This window comes from Bos taurus, chromosome 11 (assembly GCF_002263795.3).
Source record: "Bos taurus isolate L1 Dominette 01449 registration number 42190680 breed Hereford chromosome 11, ARS-UCD2.0, whole genome shotgun sequence".
NCBI classification, from domain to species: domain Eukaryota; kingdom Metazoa; phylum Chordata; class Mammalia; order Artiodactyla; family Bovidae; genus Bos; species Bos taurus.
Genome location: NC_037338.1, coordinates 89,460,761 through 89,479,952, shown reverse-complemented (window position 1 = coordinate 89,479,952; position 19,192 = coordinate 89,460,761).

Sequence of the window (19,192 nt, the reverse complement as noted above, 5' to 3'; positions counted from 1 at the left end):
CCAGCTTCAATAATATGCCAAGCAAGTAGGCGGTAAATTTCAACCTGAGATTCCTCAGGTTCCACTGGACCTGTGGTGTTTTAGTAGCATTGCAGCAATCACTGCAGTTGAATTCCTAAAATGGTGTCAGTTTGGTGTGTCTCAAACCTTGGAGTTGTCCAGTCCCTCCCCAACTCTCACCTGCACCCCACAATCTGATACTTCTTTTACCTAATTGGTTTTTAGTTAACCAAGATGGAACTGTCCTGCCAAGTAGGTGTTTCCCAACATTCATTAAAAACTTATGGGCTCCTAAATGCATGAGAACATCTGCTAGAAAAGAAAAAAGAATACATACTGTTCACATCATCCTAGAAACTTGCGTGCATTTAGATGATACCCATGAATTATACCAACAACATAAAGTGGGTTTTATAATCCATCTTTTATTAGCAGGAGACCCGGCTGAGAGTCCCTTGGACTGCAAGGAGATCAAACCAGTCAATCCTAAAGGAAATCAGTCCTGAATATTCATTGGAAGGACTAATTCTGAAGCTGAAACTCCAATACTTTGGCCACCTGATGCTAAGAACTGACTCACAGAAAAGACCCTAATGCTAGGAAAGGTTAAAGGTGGGAGGAGAAGGGGATGACAGAGGATGAGATGGTTGGATGGCATGACTGACTCAATGGACATGAGTTTCAGCAAGCTCCGGGAGTTCATGATGGACAGGGAGGCCTGGAGTGCTGTAGTCCATGGGGTCGCAAAGAGTCAGACACGACTGAGCTATGGAACTGAACTGAATTGAAGGCTGAAGTAGGTTAAATAGCTACCTAGCATAGACCATGGGCTTCCCAGGTGGTTCTAGTGGTAAAGAATCTGACTGCCAATGCAGGAGATGTTAGAGATATGGGTTCTATCCTTGTGTTGGGAAGATCCCCGGGAGGAGGGCATGGCAACCCACTCCAGTATTCTTGCCTGGAGAATCCCATGGACAGAAGAGCCTGGTGGGCTACACTCCACAGGGTCACAAAGAATTGGAAAAATTTGGGTCCCGGCTCACTCTCATGGGACCTGCAGTGCCTGCTGTGTAGGGAGAGCATGTCTCCTCCCCACTGGCGTTGTCATTGGCCATACGACTAAATCGAACCAGCATGTCCTATTCCTCATTCGCGCCACAGCTTATATCCATTTTGTGTTTCCCTCAGTTTTCTGGTAATTTCCTCTGTCAACAGGTGGCACGTTCCCATGTGACTGCTTCTCAAGCTTGGGCCCACAAACAAGAAGATGTGCAGAGTGGAATGCAGGCAAGCCACAGAGGTCATTCAGCAATGTAACCATGAACTGATTCATTTTCTGTAGGAGTTCGCCTGTTGTTCAGTGGTTAGGATCGTGGGCTTTCACTGCCTGGCCCACGTTCAACCCCTAGTGGGGGAACTGAGATCGATACCACAAGCTGCACAGCCAAAAAAAAAAAAACAAAACATAAAAACAAAAAACAACCGAAAAAAAAGTAATTTTTTGTAAAGCACGCACTTTATTATTATTATTATTATTATTGCAACAAAACCCAATGAAACCTAACTAGTATGTTTGATCAGTGTCTTAAGGCAGGGGCTGTTCTGCACTGATGTTATTCAAAGTACACATTAAGTTATGACTGGCCTGTGGTGCTATATAAAACTACAACCGGACATTGTCAGCAAATTAAAAAAAAAAATAGAGAACAAAATAAAACGTAAGGATTGCTAGATCCCATGGGAGATGAGTCCTTGGTCTTCACGTGAGACATAAAAGGATCTTCCACCTGGAAAGCAGATTTCTCCAAACAAGAGACACAGCCATGACTTTAAGAGATGCACAGATATGCAGTGGCTTCCTAAAGAGAGAGGATATTGGCACTAATTCATCTCCTGCTTGGAGACTGTAGTCAACTCAGACTTTAAATACCTACCACACTGAGAGCTCTTGTTCTTTCTTTCTTATTTATTCATCTATGTATTTATTTATGTTTAAAGGAATCAGTTGGTTAGTTTTAGGATAACCATAAAGAGATGCCAAGAAAAGAGTCACTGGTTTGGAGGGTGCTTATCAAAGTCTATATATACTTTGGAAGTGAAAGTAAAAGTCACTCAGTCATGTTCGACCCTTTATGACCCCATGGACCTTACAGTGCATGGGATTTTCCAGGCCAGAATATTGGAATGGGTAGCCTTTCCCTTCTCCAGGGGATCTACCCAACCTAGGGATCGAGCCCAGGTCTCCCGCATTGCAGGCAGATTCTTTACCAGCTGAGCCACAGGGAAGCCCAGGAATAATGGAGTGGGTAGCCTATTCCTTCTCCAGTGGATCTTACAGGCCCAGGAATTGAACCAGGGTCTCATGAATTGCAGGTGGATTCTTTATCAATTGAGCTATGAGGGAGTTCAGTCAAAAGTATTTTCAGTTTTATAGGGGAAAAATCTTGTGTGTAGAGTGACTGGCTGCATCTGTTTACCTAGGAGTGAGGAGTTTCCTGGAGTGTGCAATTTTCTGCAAGAAATCCAGGACAGTCCCAGGTAAACAGGGATGTTTGGTCATCATGTGTGGTGTACAAGTCTTTTTATTGCAATATTCTTCTTAGGGGGCTTTCCAGATGATGCTAGTGGTAAAGAACCCGCCTGCCAGCATAAGAGATGTGGGTTTGATCCCTGGGTTGGGAAGATTCCCTATAAGAGGGCATGGCAACCCACTCCAGTATTCTTGCCTGGAGAACCCCATGGAGGCTACAGTCCAAAGGGTCCCAAAGAGTTGGACATGACTGAAGTGACTGAGCTTCAGTGCCCACATGCACTGTTCTTAGAAGAACCCCTGGATCTTTATATTGTCGATGGAGCTCAAGCACTTCCTCATCTGTGAAGACTTCCTTACTCTGACCTTCTTCTAGAATTGTAATGAATTTGTTCTCAGAATGTAGGAAACCTCTCTGAATCCCAGCATTCACTCAAATGTTAGTATTTGCTTTCTATTTTGTTAGTTCCTCTGTGCTGTTTATTGTATAGTTAAGTTTCTTAGCGATAGTGGAATAAGAGGATTCTGATGTGTTAGCTCAGTAGCTGGACGTTAGAACTTGAAGGTGACCTTGAAGGATTTCTCATGTCTGAACAATTAAGTCAGGATATCCAGTGATGAAGCTGGAGCTTTGAATGTCATCATTTTGCTTTCTTGATGTCTGTTTTTTGTTTTGTTTTAAGCTTTGAAGGGGATTTTAATGCTGCTGCTGTTGCCGCTAAGTCGCTTCAGTTGTGTCCAACTCTGTGCGACCCCATAGACAGCAGCCCACCAGGCTCCCCCGTCCCTGGGATTCTCCAGGCAAGAACACTGGAGTGGATTGCCATTTCCTTCTCCAACGCATGAAAGTGAAAAGTGAAAGTGAAGTTGCTCAGTCGTGTCTGACTCTTAGTGACCCCATGGACTGCAGCCTACCAGGCTCCTCCCTCCATGGGATTTTCCAGGCAAGAGTACTGGAGTGGGGTGCCATAGCCTTCTCCGATTCTAATGCTAATCTAATGCTAATTCTAATTCTATCTCTCTACAGTTGAGAGATACTAATATGGCTCAACTCTCTAATAAAAACAACAATGACAAACAAGCTTTGTTAAACAGCATTAACTATCTCACATCAGATTTTTATAAATTGCCAGCAGCATTTTTTAGATGAAGAGAAAAAATCAAGACATGAAACTGTCTGATCCCTATTCTTTTGGAATAATTCATAAGTAGATGTATGCATTTATCCATCCATTTTCGCTCCTGTCCAGACTGGATGAAGCACAAGCTGGAATCAAGATTACTGGGAGAAATATTAATAACTTCAGATACGCAGATGACACCACACCTATAGCAGAAAGTTGAAGAGGAACTAAAGAGCTTCTTGATGAAAATGAAAGGGGAGAGTGAAAAAGCTGGCTTAAAACTCAACATTCAGAAAACTAAGATCATGGGATCTGATCCCATCACTTCATGGCAAATAGATCGAGAAACAAGGGAAAGAATGAGAGACTTTATTTTTTGGGCTCCAAAATCACCACAGATGGTGACAGAAGCCATGAAATTAAAAGACACTTGCTCCTTGGAAGAAAAGTTATGATCAACCCAGAGAGCATATTAAAAAGCAGAGACATTACTTTGCCAACAAAGGTCTGTCTAGTCAAAGCTATGGTTTTTCCAGTTGTCATGTATGGATGTGACAGTTGGACTATAAAGAAAGCTGAGCACTGAAGAATTGATGCTTTCGAACTGTGGTGCTGGAGAGGACTCTCGAGAGTCCCTTGGACCGCAAGGAGTTCCAACCAGTCCATCATAAAGGAAATCAGTCCTGAATATTCATTGGAAGAACTAATGCTGAAGCTGAAACTCCAATCCTTTGGCCACCTGATGTGAAAAGCTGACTCATTTGAAAGACCCTGATGCTGGGAAAGATTGAAGGCAGGAGGAGAAGGGGACAACAGAGTATGAGATGGTTGGATAGTGTCACTGACTCAATGGACATGAGTCTGGGTGAACTCCGGGAGCTGGTGATGGACAGGGAGGCCTGGCGTGCTGCGGTTTATGGGGTCGCAAAGAGTCGGACATGAGCGATTGAACTGAACTGAACTGAGACTGTATTTCCATTCCCCCTTCCTACTTCCCTCTTATTGACCCTCTTCCCAAGCTAGGGCATGTCCTTGAGAACAGGTGGCCTGTTGTGGACAATAGGATTGTTGCAAGTTGTTGAGTCAAACATGTTGTTTATACTTTGGTAGCATCTCTTTTTACTCTTGAAACGGTCATAACCACATCTTGGCCAGTGGAGTCTGATCACGGTTTAGGTGCAGCAAATTTCTCGGGAGTATTACATACAAAACTTGTCACTGCATGCACCCATAACTGGCTACAGATAGGCCAAGACATTAATTGCCTTAGCTGTCTCCCAGACCAGGCAGGGTATGGCAGGGAAGGGCCTCCTGTCCAGTTCTATCAGCAGCTCTCCTTCCCTTGCAATGTTAAACACATGGTCACTTTCTACATACACTATGATACGAAAAGTTTTGCAATATGATAAAAATATTCTATATACTCTTTCTCAATGTTTTTTCTCTTCCTGCCAGTAGTATTAGCCCTCATAGTATTAATACTTTCTACAGAACCTAGTAGTCTTCCAAGCACTGGAAATAGTGTTTTCTCTTATATTGTTTTATTTAATTTTCAAAGAAGGCCTGTTGGATTTGTTTTAAAGAGTAGAAAAGAGAAGATCAGATATTGAGTATTGGCCCCAAACAACTGAATTAGTAAGGTAAATATCTCATTTAAAGCCACCTAACTGTTTCTGTTTGTCTTTTACCTATAATATCACTTCTAAATTTGCCTTATTATCAGCATCATGGTCAAACTAATGCCTTTGATTTAAAAGAGATATGGCTTTTCTGGATTTAGGGATGGCTTTTCAGCCTCTATTCCTCTCTCTTGAAAGCCAGAATTAGTATCTAAAGAAGAGAATTTAAAGAATCAAATATTTGACGTATGCAGTAAGCGATAATGTGGCAGGCCTGAGTTTCCCAAGTCTTTCACATTGTAAACAACTTCAGGACTGACCCTTGACCAGCTCCAAGCCCTGGGAAAACCCTGCCTGATAAGGGTATCTTTGTTTACCTGAGGTTGGGAGCCATGCTGTGTCAATTTGACATCTGACAGACAGGAGTCTGTGTAACCTACATCGGTTACACAGCACTGCCTGCCTACATGACTGACTCCACTTAAAACCCTAGACAGCAAGGCTTGGGGAAGCTTGGGGAAGCTTAGGTAAGTTTGGGTAAGCTTCCCTGGTTGGCTGCACGTCACTAGTGTTGCCACACATTGTTGTTGAAAGAATTAAATGCCATCTACGCAACTTCCACCGGCAGAGAGTAACTGGAAACTTGTACCTGGATCCTCCCAGATGCGACCATATGTGTCCTTTTCCTTTGCTCATATTAATCTGTCTTCTTTCACTATAATAAACCACAACCATGAGAGCAACATCTTTTCAGAGTTCTGTGCGTATTTCTAGCAAGTCCTCTAACCTCAGAGTAGTCTTGGGCAGCCCTAACACATAGAGCTATTTGGGAACATGAGAAATCTGTATGCAGGTCAGGAAGCAACAGTTAGAACTGGACATGGAACAACAGACTGGTTCCAAATAGGAAAAGGAGTACGCCAAGGCTGTATATTGTCACCCTGCTTATTTAACTGATATGCAGAGTACATCATGAGAAACGCTGGACTGGAAGAAACACAAGCTGGAATCAAGATTGCCGGGAGAAATATCAATAACCTCAGATATGCAGATGACACCATCCTTATGGCAGAAAGTGAAGAGGAACTCAAAAGCCTCTTCATGAAAGTGAAAGAGGAGAGTGAAAAAGTTGGCTTAAAGCTCAACATTCAGAAAATGAAGATCATGGCATCTGGTCCCATCACTTCATGGGAAATAGATGGGGAAACAGTGGAAACTGTCAGACTTTATCTTTTTGGGCTCCAAAATCACTGCAGATGGTGATTGCAGCCATGAAATTAAAAGATGCTTACTCCTTGGAAGAAAAGTTATGACCAACCTAGATAGCATATTCAAAAGCAGAGACATTACTTTGCCAACAAAGGTTCGTCTAGTCAAGGCTATGGTTTTTCCTGTGGTCATGTATGGATGTGAGAGTTGGACTGTGAAGAAGGCTGAGTGCCGAAGAATTGATGCTTTTGAACTGTGGTGTTGGAGAAGACTCTTGAGAGTCCCTTGGACTGCAAGGAGATCCAACCAGTCCATTCTGAAGATCAGCCCTGGGATTTCTTTGGAAGGAATGATGCTAAAGCTGAAACTCCAGTACTTTGGCCACCTCATGCAAAGAGTTGACTCATTGGAAAAGACTCTGATGCTGGGAGGGATTGGGGGCAGGAGGAGAAGGGGATGATAGAGGATGAGATGGCTGGATGGCATCACTGACTCAATGGACATGAGTCTGGGTGAACTCTGGGAGTTGGTGATGGATAGGGAGGCCTGGCGTGCTGCGATTCATGGGATCGCAAAGAGTCGGACACCACTGAGCGACTGAACTGAACTGAACTGGTCTTAAGAAACCCTGAGGATTTATAAGTGTCTGTTACTGCCCTCCATGCTAAGAACAGGGTCAAATATCAGCTACAGTTCCAATTAAGGACTTTATAAATATGTTCCTTAAAAGAGAAAGGGAAAAAATGACATTGTGTAAAAAGCTGGAAGAAAATGCTAGATCAATGTGTAATCAAGTACTTAATTGTGTGGTAGTACCTATCCTTGCTGTAGTATTACAAGAAAATACTGGATATATGGTGGTCAAGTCATTTTTCTCTTACCATTAATACCCTTGAACTAATGCTATCTTGTCAAGGGCATTTGCTCAGGAGTAGATTAATGTTCACATGCTTGGAAGATAAATTGGGCTACTGACATACTCTTATTAGATTTTTTTTTTCCTAGCAGCCACTAAAAGCTGCCAATTTCATAGAACTAAGAGATTTTTCTTTTAAAAGATAGTTTTTAAAATCATTGGAAAATCAAACTGTTCTTGCTAATCAGTTTTTTTCCCTTTCACTTTGCTTAAAGAAGGAAAACGTATCATAAAAACATCCATGTCTTTCTCTGTTCACAAAGCAGCTCACTTCATGGGTTGTTTTGTTTTTTGTGTGTTTAGTTGCTAAGTCGTGTCCAGCTCTTTTGTAACCTCATGGACTGTAGCTGGACAGGCTCCTCTGTCCATGGGCTGGTGACATCTTAATTCTAGCTTCTAGAGTTTACATTTGAGAATGAATTTTTATAATCTATCTTATAGTGATCTTTAAAAACAAAATGACATGTGTATTATAAGAAGGCAGTAAATGGCTGAACTAACAATATTAATGACTTTTAAAAAATATTTTTCAATTATATTTTATCCTTGAAAAACAAGAATGTCAACTTAAGAAATAGCACAATACTTGAACACTGTCCTTTTATTTTTTACCCCCAAGTTGTGTTCATCATAAAAATAAATATTATTCCAGGTTCACAAATACTTTAAATAAAAATAAAGCAGACAGGAATTAGGAAATGGGCTTGCAGGGACATTAAGCTTTTTCTCTTTTCTGATTTGTTTGTGGGTTTCAGGGAGGTCTTCCTTGAAAGGGAAGAGAGAAAAATCTTTTCCATAATGCACATATCCAAATACACTAATACATCAGAAAAAAAAAATAATAAGGTCTTAGGAGATCTAATGAACGTGACTCTATTCATGGAATGGATGGAAGCTGAAACTGCATATTTTTAAACAGATTGCCTTCACAAGCCAAGATAATAGCTAGTGGAGGGCTGTGTTGATACAGGGGTTAGAGATGTGAAGCAAGTTGACCATGGGATGGCATGCAGACACATGGATCACGGGATGGCAGCCTTATCAATATCCGCATAGGGAGAGGGTGACGTGTGACATTCACCAAGGCAACTTTCTCAAACCATTTGGTCGATTGTTTCTTAGCCTTATAAAAAGCAGACAAATCTCAGAGTTGTGCTTCCTTTAAATGGGGCATGTGCTGGTTTCCCTCTCTTTCCTCACGCTATTGTACTCTGCTGGTGTAGCAGCAGACGCCTCTGATGGTCAATGCTGGGAGACCCACATCACCATGGTTACCTCCAGGGCTCTTTTCTTTGGCAAAACAGTCGATACACTCTTGAAAAATCTCATATTGAATCTAACTAAGGAGGGGAAATGACACATAGCATTTTTTTACTATCCTGAGTTGTAATTATATGTTTTTGAATACACCTTGGAAATAGTACTATACTATAACATGGAATTGAGTTGAACGGTAACATTTGAGAGGTGGGAAAATGTCACATGTCTGAATAGATGCTTTCTATTGTCTACATTCCCTTATTTACATCCTTTCTTTAATATCAATATTTAATATTTATTTAATATTTTCTTTGACGATATGATCTGTTCAAAGTGGGATCTAAGAACTCTTCTAATGCTTTCAGAGATTAAGAGCTATTGTGGTTTTTTAATTTAATTTTTTATTAAAATCTGGCTGATTTACAGTGTGTTAATTTCTGCTGTACAAAAATGTGATTCAGTTATGCGTATATACTCATTTGTTTTTAAATTATTTTCCATTATGATTTATCTCAGGATACCCAGTATAGTTCCCTGTGCTGTACAGTTGGACGTTTTCGTTTATCCATTCTATATGTAACAGTTTGCATCCGCTAAGCCCAAACTCCTAATCCATCCTTCCCCTGCCCTCTCGGTAAGGGCAAGTTTGTTCTCTGAGTCTGAGAGTGTTTCTGTTTCATAGATAGGTTCATTTGTATCATTTTTCACATATTAGTGATGTTTGTTTTTCTGCACTGATGGGGTCCAGATCTCTGCAGTGGCTTCATCATCTTCTCCCTGCACTAGGACACTAGCTTCTTCACATTCTCTGAAAGTCAAGATGTGCTTTCCTCCCAGGGCCATTGGCATTTGTAGTCTTCTCTTTTTTAGCTCATTTTGTAATCTTTGGTGGAAAAACTATTTTGCAAATTATATTTGTGTCCTTCTCAATGTGTCTAATTCAGTGCCTCTTATATAATGGGCGTTCAACAATTATTTATAGGCTGAATGATTAAATAAAGAATATCAGTGATGTCATTAGTGAATAGAAAGGTCTATTCCATTAACTTTGATATATTTCAGCGAATGATTCATATTTACTGAGACAACAAAGTGGTTTATAGTCACATGCTTGGAAGGGATTAATTCTGGTGACTTTTTCAAATGGAAATTTTCTAAGTGTCAATAAATAGCATTTACATTATTTGTTGTGCTCTACAATTTCATCAAGATAATAAAATATTGTTTCGATATAAAAAAGACTCGATGAAACTAGCCTGGGTGGTGTCCAAACCATCTGTTTAGGTCCAGAAAAACACTTGTAGGGAATAAATATGTCTGAAATGAGCTCGTGACTTCTAGATTTGAAGCCTTAAGTACAGAATTCAAAAAGAGTCCTCAAATGACAACTCTCAGAGACGCCTACCAAGAAGGAAAACAGGCATGTTACCATTACCAGTCAGATGAATTTGCCAAGAAAACCAAACCATTGACATGTAGGTCATGGATGGAATCCCATTCTTTCTCAGGTACTGGGTCCTAACCACAAATCTGGAATCTTCACCTGAGGGAGTTCGTGATGAGCTCAAGCACCCAAATTCCTCTCCGTGGTGCTGAGCCCACCATCAAGCATGACCTTTTTGCCTCTAAAGGGTAAGCAGGAAAAATTTTTCTTAATCATCACTTGATCAGACATTTCCTACTGTGTAAGTTGTTGGTGACAGAGCAGTGAACTAGACCAACTTGATTATCCCCTCAGTGGAGATTTTTGTAGAATAAGGATGGACTGTAAAATCAAATCTAGATGTTAATCTGATGACTTCTACCTAACATCTGAGCAAATAGATAGGCTCTGGGAGAGATTGATAAGGTACTTATATCAGAGAGAATAATGCAATAAGACCAGCAGAATTTATATAATCTCTGCTAAAAGGATACCACTAGGATGCAGGCAAGGTTAAGAATATCTGTGGTCAAACAGGAGAGAAAATTATGATGAAGATCAGAGCCACATAGATGGTAAAGACATAATTACTCAAGGAAATTAAATTTGCTTCAGTTCAGTTCAGTTGCTCAGTCGTGTCCGACTCTTTGAGACCCCATGAACCTCAGCACGCCAGGCCTCCCTGTCCATCACCAACTCCTGGAGTTCACTCAGACTCACGTCCATCGAGTCAGTGATGCCATCCAGCCATCCCATCCTCTGTTGTCCCCTTCTCCTCCTGCCCCCAATCCCTCCCAGCATCAGAGATTTTTCCAATGAGTCAACTCTTTGCATGAGGTGGCCAAAGTACTGGAGTTTCAGCTTCAGCATCATTCCTTCCAAAGAAATCCCAGGGCTGATCTCCTTCAGAATGGACTGGTTGGATCTCCTTGCAGTCCAAGGGACTCGCAAGAGTCTTTTCCAACACCACAGTTCAAAAGCATCAATTCTTTGGCGCTCAGCCTTCTTCACAGTCCAACTCTCACATCCATACATGACCACAGGAAAAACCATAGCCTTGACTAGACGAACCTTTGTTGGCAAAGTAATGTCTCTGCTTTTGAATGTACTATCTAGGTTGGACATAACTTTCCTTCCAAGGAATAAGCGTCTTTTAATTTCATGGCTGCAGTCACCATCTGTAGTGATTTTGGAGCCCCCAAAAATCAAGTCTGACACTGTTTCCACTGTTTCCCCATCTGTTTCCCATGAAGAGATGGGACCGGATGCCATGATATTCGTTTTCTGAATGTTGAGCTTTAAGTCAACTTTTTCACTCTCCTCTTTCACTTTCATCAAGAGGCTTTTTAGTTCCTCTTCACTTTCTGCCATAAGGGTGGTATCATCTGCATATCTGAGGTTATTGATATTTCTCCTGGCAATCTTGATTCCAGCTTGTGCTTCTTCCAGTCCAGCTTTTCTCATGATGTACTCTGCATATAAGTTAAATAAGCAGGGTGACAATATACAGCCTTGACATACTCCTTTTCCTATTTGGAACCAGTCTGTTGTTCCATGTCCAGTTCTAACTGTTGCTTCCTGACCTGCATACAGATTTCTCAAGAGGCAGGTCAGGTGGTCTGGGATTCCCATCTCTTTCAGAATTTTCCACAGTTTATTGTGATCCACACAGTCAAAGGCTTTGGCATAGTCAATAAAGCAGAAATAGATGTTTTTCTGGAACTCTCTTACTTTTTCGATGATCCAGTGGATGTTGGCAATTTGATCTCTGGTTCCTCTGCCTTTTCTAAAACCAGCTTGAACATCAGGAAGTTCACAGTTCACATATTGCTGAAGCCTGGCTTGGAGAATTTTGAGCATTACTTTACTAGCGTGTGAGATGAGTGCATTTGTGCGGTCATTTGAGCATTCTTTGGCATTGCCTTTCTTTGCTTAGATCCTCTGAATAATGAAAATGGCTCTCTACCTATTCAAAGACAAGGAAAAAATATTATCTTAGCCCTGTTAAAATAAATGCAAGAAAAACTTTAATAGTTTCTAAAAGCTTTTTTTTTTCTCAAGGAAAATTAACCCCCAATTCAGAACCTGCCAGCTATAAACAAAGAAACTATATTCTAAGTGTTTTAAAAATCACCACATATTTCTATCATTTCTTCTCAGATCCACAGTAAGGATGTCATATGATGTTTCACCTTCCCTCTCTGACTCACTTCACTAGCTATGACACAATCTTGGTCCATCCATTCTGCTACCAATGGCCTTATTTCATTGTTTTAATGACTGAGTGATACAAATGAGCCTGCTTACAAAACAGAGACTCATAGACTTAGAAAACGAACTTAGGGTTGCCAAGGGGAAGGGATAGTTAGAGACTTGGGGAAGGTCATGTTCCCACTGCTGTATTTAAAACGGACAACCGGCAAAGACCTATTGTATGGAACTCTGCTCAGTGTTACGTCAGTCTGGATGGGAGGGAGGAGTCGGGGGAAAACGCACACATGTATATATACGTGTGGCTGAGTCCCTCCACCGTTCGCCTGAAACTATCACAATATTGCTAATTGGCTATACCCCAATACAAAATGTTCTTGGTGTTACATTTTTTAAATACATAAATGTTTAAAAATCACCATACAAATAAAAACTTGAAACAATAAATATTGTTGGGCCATCAAACTGAGAAAAAAAAAACTTTTTTTTTTCTTGTGAATTTCAATTTCTTAGTTCTAGAAAAAAGTTTTGAGAGCAAAGGCGAGAGAGCCAGCCATGGTAATCCAGATTTACTTTTTCCAGTAACAGAAATCAGAGGAGAATTTTTCTATTCGGGCTGCAGATGACCACACCTATCAAGTTGGTGTCAGGCAATTTTTACAAACCAGCTGACCTGTTCTTTGAGGTATTTCCTCCACAGAAATTCACTAATTATTATGGGACACTCATAGGGTCCAAATGAGCAAGCTCTGCTAGACTGTGAATGCTAGAGAAAATGCATTCTGCTAGCATGGGAAGCTCCACGCTCTGCCCTCATGGGGCTTCCAGTCACGAGGAGCAAAGAACATAAGCAATGAATGGGATTTTATGTTAAAATATGTATAGAAACCAAACAGGTGGTATGAGAGCCAGAAACAGGGGATGGAACAAGCTTCTTCCTGCAGGAGAAGATGAATGTGCAAATTCCAAAGAGACTGATTCCTCTGAGGATATGCAAAATACATCACATGTGAAGAAGACCAGAGAGAATTATGATTCCAGACAGGATTTATTTTCCTGCTCAGTCTGGGCTCTCACAGAGCTCTGCAAGGCTTTAGAACAACACTTGTCAACAGGAGTCCTGCAGCTTCATGTGAATTGAAACCTTTCTAATCTACTTTCTGGGACAGAAACATTGAAAATAATAAAACAAAATAAAAACAAACCATAATTTTGACATGATATTAACTGAAAACAATATATAAATGTTTCAAATATAGTATGTTTCAGTGCAATAGCCTAAGATATGCAGATGATAACCACTCTAAGATTTTATTTTCTTGGGCTCAAAATTACCACGGACAGTGACTGCAGCCATGAAATTAAAAGACGCTCGCTTCCTGGAAGAAAAGCCATGACAAACCTAGACAGCGTATTAAAAAGCAGAGACATCACTTTGCTGACAAAGGTCCATATAATCAAAGCTATCGTTTTTTCCAGTAGTCATGTATGGATGTGAGAGCTGGACCAGAAAGAATGCTAAATGCTGAAGAATTGATGCTTTCAAACTGTGGTGCTGGAGAAGACTCTTGAGAGTCCCTTGGACTGCAAGGAGATCAAACCAGTCAACCTTAAAGGAAATCAACCTTGAATATTCATTGGAAGGACTGATGCTGAAGCTGAAGCTCCAATACTTTGGCCACCTGATGAGAGCCGACTCATTGGAAAACATCCCAATGCTGGGAAAGGTTGAGGGCAAGAGGAGAAGGGAGAGACAGAAGATGAGATAGTTGGAAAGCATCACTGACTCAAGAATAAGCTCCGGGGGAGATGGTGAAGGACAGGGAAGTCTGGTGTGCTGCAGTCCATGGGGTCACAAAGAGTCAAATATGACTTAGAAATTGAACAACAAGCATAAAGAACAACTTTGGTGTAGGCAAAAGTTCTGGAAAGAGATAAAACAATATGCTTATAGTTGTATTGTCCTATTGTTAACAGAATGAATGATTTCCATAAATGATCTTTCCTTTTTGCTTATGTATGTCTTTATTTATTTTTTAAATTTAAATATTTTTAGATATTAATGCACAGGGTTGCATTAATTGCAATCATTGGTTTAGGACATCACCATTTGTTCATGCATGGCTCATCATTTTTGTTTAGTTTGTTGAATAAGATAAAGCAAAACCAATAACCCAGTAAAAAAACAAAACATTAGCACCTGACCAATAACCTACATTTGATCATCATTTCCCCTCCTACCTCTTTGCATTTATCACTCTAGGTAACCATTTCTTCTCTCTCAGGGTGATCATTATTTTCTTCCTTTCTTTTTACATAACTCTCTTGCTTCTCTAAATACTACTACTGTGTGGTTTTAAAAATCATAGTTGTTTTAACTTCATGAGGAACAGAATCTTTTGAAACCTCTCTTTGCATTTACTATTATTATGCTTACATTTATCCTTAAAGGTTGATTATACTCCCAATTATACTCCACATAATCTGGTTGATTATATACCAGACTTCACTCAGGCCCTGCCCTCTTGGTTCACTACTTCTCTCTAGATCTCTGCTGTCATCAGGAGTATTTAATGCACATTCCACACATGTCTTGGAGAAGGTGATCATACCCCACTCCAGTACTCTTGCCTGGAAAATCTCATGGACAGTGGAGCCTGGTAGGCTGCAGTCCATGGGGTCGCTAAGATTCGGACACGATTGAGCGATTTCACTTTCACTTTTCACTTTCATGCATTGGAGAAGGAAATAGAAACCCACTCCAGCATTCTTGCCTGGAGAATCCCAGGGACAGGGGAGCCTGGTGGGCTGCCGTCTATGGGATCGCACAGAATCGGACATGACTGAAGCAACTTGCAGCAGCAGCCACACATGTCTTCTGTGGTTTACAGGCAAATGCTTTTCTTGAGTGTATGTCTAGAATTACTGGAGCATAGACTAAGGAATGTTTATATGAACATACTAAACTGTCTTCTAAAATGGTTGCTCCTCTCTCCATTCAATGTGAGATTTTTTTTTTCCTCTATGCCAAAGCCTTTGACTGTGTGGATCACAATAAACTGTGGAAAATTCTTCAAGAGATGGGAACACCAGACCAGCTGACCTTCCTCTTGACAAACCTGTATGCAGGTCAGGAAGCAACAGTTAGATCTGGACATGGAACAACAAACTGGTTCCAAACCGGGAAAGGAGTACGTCAAGGCTGTATATTGTCACCCTGCTTATTTAACTTATATGCAGACTACATTATGAGAAGGCAATGGCAACCCACTCCAGTACTCTTGCCTGGAAAATCCCATGGACGGAGGAGCCTGGTAGGCTGCAGTCCATGGGGTCGCATAGAGTCAGACACAACTGAGTGACTTCACTTTCACTTTTCACTTTCATGCATTGGAGAAGGAAACAGCAACCCACTTCAGTGTTCTTGCCTGGAGAATCCCAGGGATGGCGGAGCCTGGTGGGCTGCCGTCTATGGGGTCACAGAGTCGGACACGACTGAAGCGCTGCCGCAGCTGCAGCAGCAGCACATCATGAGAAATGCTGGGCTGAAAGAAGCACAAGCTGGAATCAAGATTGCCGGGAAAAATATCAGTAACCTCAGATATGCAGATGACATGACCTTTATGGCAGAAAGTGAAGAGGAACTAAAAAGCCTCTTCATGAAAGTCAAAGAGGAGAGTGAAAAAGTTGGCTTAAAGCTCAACATTCAGAAAACTGAGATCATGGCATCTGGTCCCATCACTTCATGGCAAATAGATGGGGAAACAGTGGAAACAGTGGAAACAGTGTCAGACTTTATCTTTTTGGGCTCCAAAATCACTGCAGATGGTGACTGCAGCCATGAAATTAAAAGACGCTTACTCCTTGGAAGGAAACTATGACCAACCTAGATAGTATATTAAAAAGCAGAGACATTACTTTGCCAACAAAGGTCCATTTAGTCAAGGCTATGGTTTTTCCAGTGGTCGTGTATGGATGTGAGAGTTGGACTGTGAAGAAAGCTGAGTGCTGAAGAATTGATGCTTTTGAACTGTGGTGTTGGAGATGACTCTTGAGAGTCCCTTGGACTGCAAGGAGGTCCAACCAGTCCATTCTGAAGGAGATCAGCCCTGGGATTTCTTTGGAAGGAATGATGCTAAAGCTGAAACTCCAGTACTTTGGCCACCTCATGTGAAGAGTTGACTCATTGGAAAAGACTCTGATGCTGGGAGGGATTGGGGGCAGGAGGAGAATGGGATGACAGAGGATGAGATGGCTGGATGGCATCACCAACCGGATGGACGTGAGGTTGAGTGAACTCCAGGTGATGGTGATGGACAGGGAGGCCTGGTGTGCTGCGATCCATGGGGTCACAAAGAGTCAGACACGACTGAGCAAGTGAACTGAACTGAATATAATTGATACTGTAGGGGATTCCATTTTGGTTTTAGCTTTCATTGCTTTGGTTATTAATGATATTGGCCACCTTTATTTTATTTTCAATGGAATGTCTGTTAAATTTTTTAAAAGTATTTTCCTATTTTCAAAAGTTATCTGTACCTTCTTTACTGATTTTTAGGAGTTATTTCTTTTTACATAGTTGATGCTAATATTTAACAGTTTTGTGTTTTATGAATTTCTTCTTGTAGTTGACAATGTTTCTTTTCTTATTATTTTAGGGCAATGTTTTGATAAGTTTCACTTTAGTATAGTTAATTAATATTTGTTTAATAGGTAACTTACTTTACTTTGTTTTAGACTGGGGTGTCTAAATAATGCTAACTTGCACATTTTACTGGAAGCTAAGCAGTAAAAAATCTGCCTGCAATGCAGGATACTCACGTTCAATCCCTGGGTTGGGAGAATACCCTGGAAAAGGAAATGGCAACCCATGGACAGTGTTCTTCCCTGGGAAATCCCACGGACAGAGGAACGTCCTGGAGTGTGGTCTGTGGGGTCACAAAAGAGACACAACTGAGCACACAGACACAGACACATGTTAGTAATAATTAAAAGAATTTTTCTTAGTGAAAATAGCATTTAAAGCTTCTGAAGTTAAATTTTGTTTCTTGTGTGAATATACTCAATTTCATCCTGTTCTCAATTTAATGTATTAACCAAATTCTTCTTTTCCAATGATCTCAGGCACTACCTCTTTCATATATAAATTTTCAGACTTGTATAAGCTTCTCAGCAGACTTTCTGATTGATGCATTGGTCAAATTGCTATCAGTACACTGACATATAACTTTTCACATATATTTTAGAATTTATGAAAGTCTAAAAGCACAACTTTTCTGGAATTCTGCTTAAAAATATAAAGAGAATTGATATCAGCAGCACTGAGGCTTTAAATACATGGATTTATCTATTTACTTAATATATTATTTCTTCAGCAATGTCTAATAGATTTTAAGTGTAACTGGCACTGACTTTTAAAATTTGCCCCTGTGTTTCATATTTTTATTCTATTCTAAGTGGTATTGCTTTTTAAAAAAATTCTGTTTCTAATATCTTGTTGCTATTATGTACAATGACAATAGATTTTTGTATAGTGTCTTTATCTTGAATAATCTCACTAATTCATTTACTAGTTCTAGTAGTTTTTTTTTTTTTTTTTGTAGATTTTTTATAATTTAGCAGATTAACTCAGAGGGGTTTATTGTTGTTTGCTTTACACAGATGATTATGTTAACTACAAAGAAAAACAGTTTTACTTTTTCCTTTCTAATTCCCAATATAGTATCAAATTAAAGTGAAGGGAGAAAACAAGATCACCTTCTTGATCTTAGGTGAAAAGAAGTGTCCAGTATTTCACTAATAAACATGATGTTAGCTATATTTTTAAAATCTTTTTAGAAGCTCCAATAAATTTTATAAAGTTTCCTTATATTCTTAGTCATTTCAGAAATTTTGTGATGAACTGATGTTGGATTTTTGTCAAATGCATTTTTTTATATTCATTGAGTTAATCTTATGTATTTTTGTCTCTTCTGTTAATGTGATCAATTGCATTGATTGATTTTTAATTGTTAAACCAACTTTGCATTTAGCCATTATACATTATATTTTTGCTAGATTTTACTAGCTAATATTTTATTGAGGTATCATATCTATATCTATGAAAGTTATTGGTATATACATTTTGTTTAATAATGCAGTTTTTTATTAGATATAGATAGGTACAACCATATTTCTTTTAATATATATCATTCCACCTTCCATGCTTTTGTTCACAAATTGTGTAACAATGAATAAAAGGAAGAATTGTGTTTTACTTCAATTGTATTGTGATAAACATTTCATTGTGTGTCTTTTCATTGTTTGGGTTCAATACTATATTTATGAACTATCCATATATATATATATATGTATATGTATATGTATGTATCGGAGAAGGCAATGGCACCCCACTCCAGTACTCTTGCCTGGAAAATCCCATGGATGGAGGAGCCTGGTAAGCTGCAGTCCATGGGGTTGATAAGAGTCGGATACGACTGAGCGACTTCACTTTCACTTTTCACTTTCATGCATTGGAGAAGGAAATGGCAACCCACTCCAGTGTTCTTGCCTGGAGAATCCCAGGGACGGGGGAGCTTGGTGGGCTGCCTTCTATGGGGTCGCACAGAGTCGGACACGACTGAAGTGACTTAGCCATAGCAGTATATGTATGTATATACATATATATATACACACACACACACACAGGCCATAGGACTTTGCTGACAAAGGTCTGTCTAGTCAACGCTATGGCGGGGACTGGAATGCAAAAGTAGGAAGTCAAGAAACACCTGGAGTAACAGGCAAATTTGGCCTTGGAATACAGAATGAAGCAGGGCAAAGACTAATAGAGTTTTGCCAAGAAAATGCACTGGTCATAACAAACACCCTCTTCCAACAAAACAAGAGAAGACTCTGTAC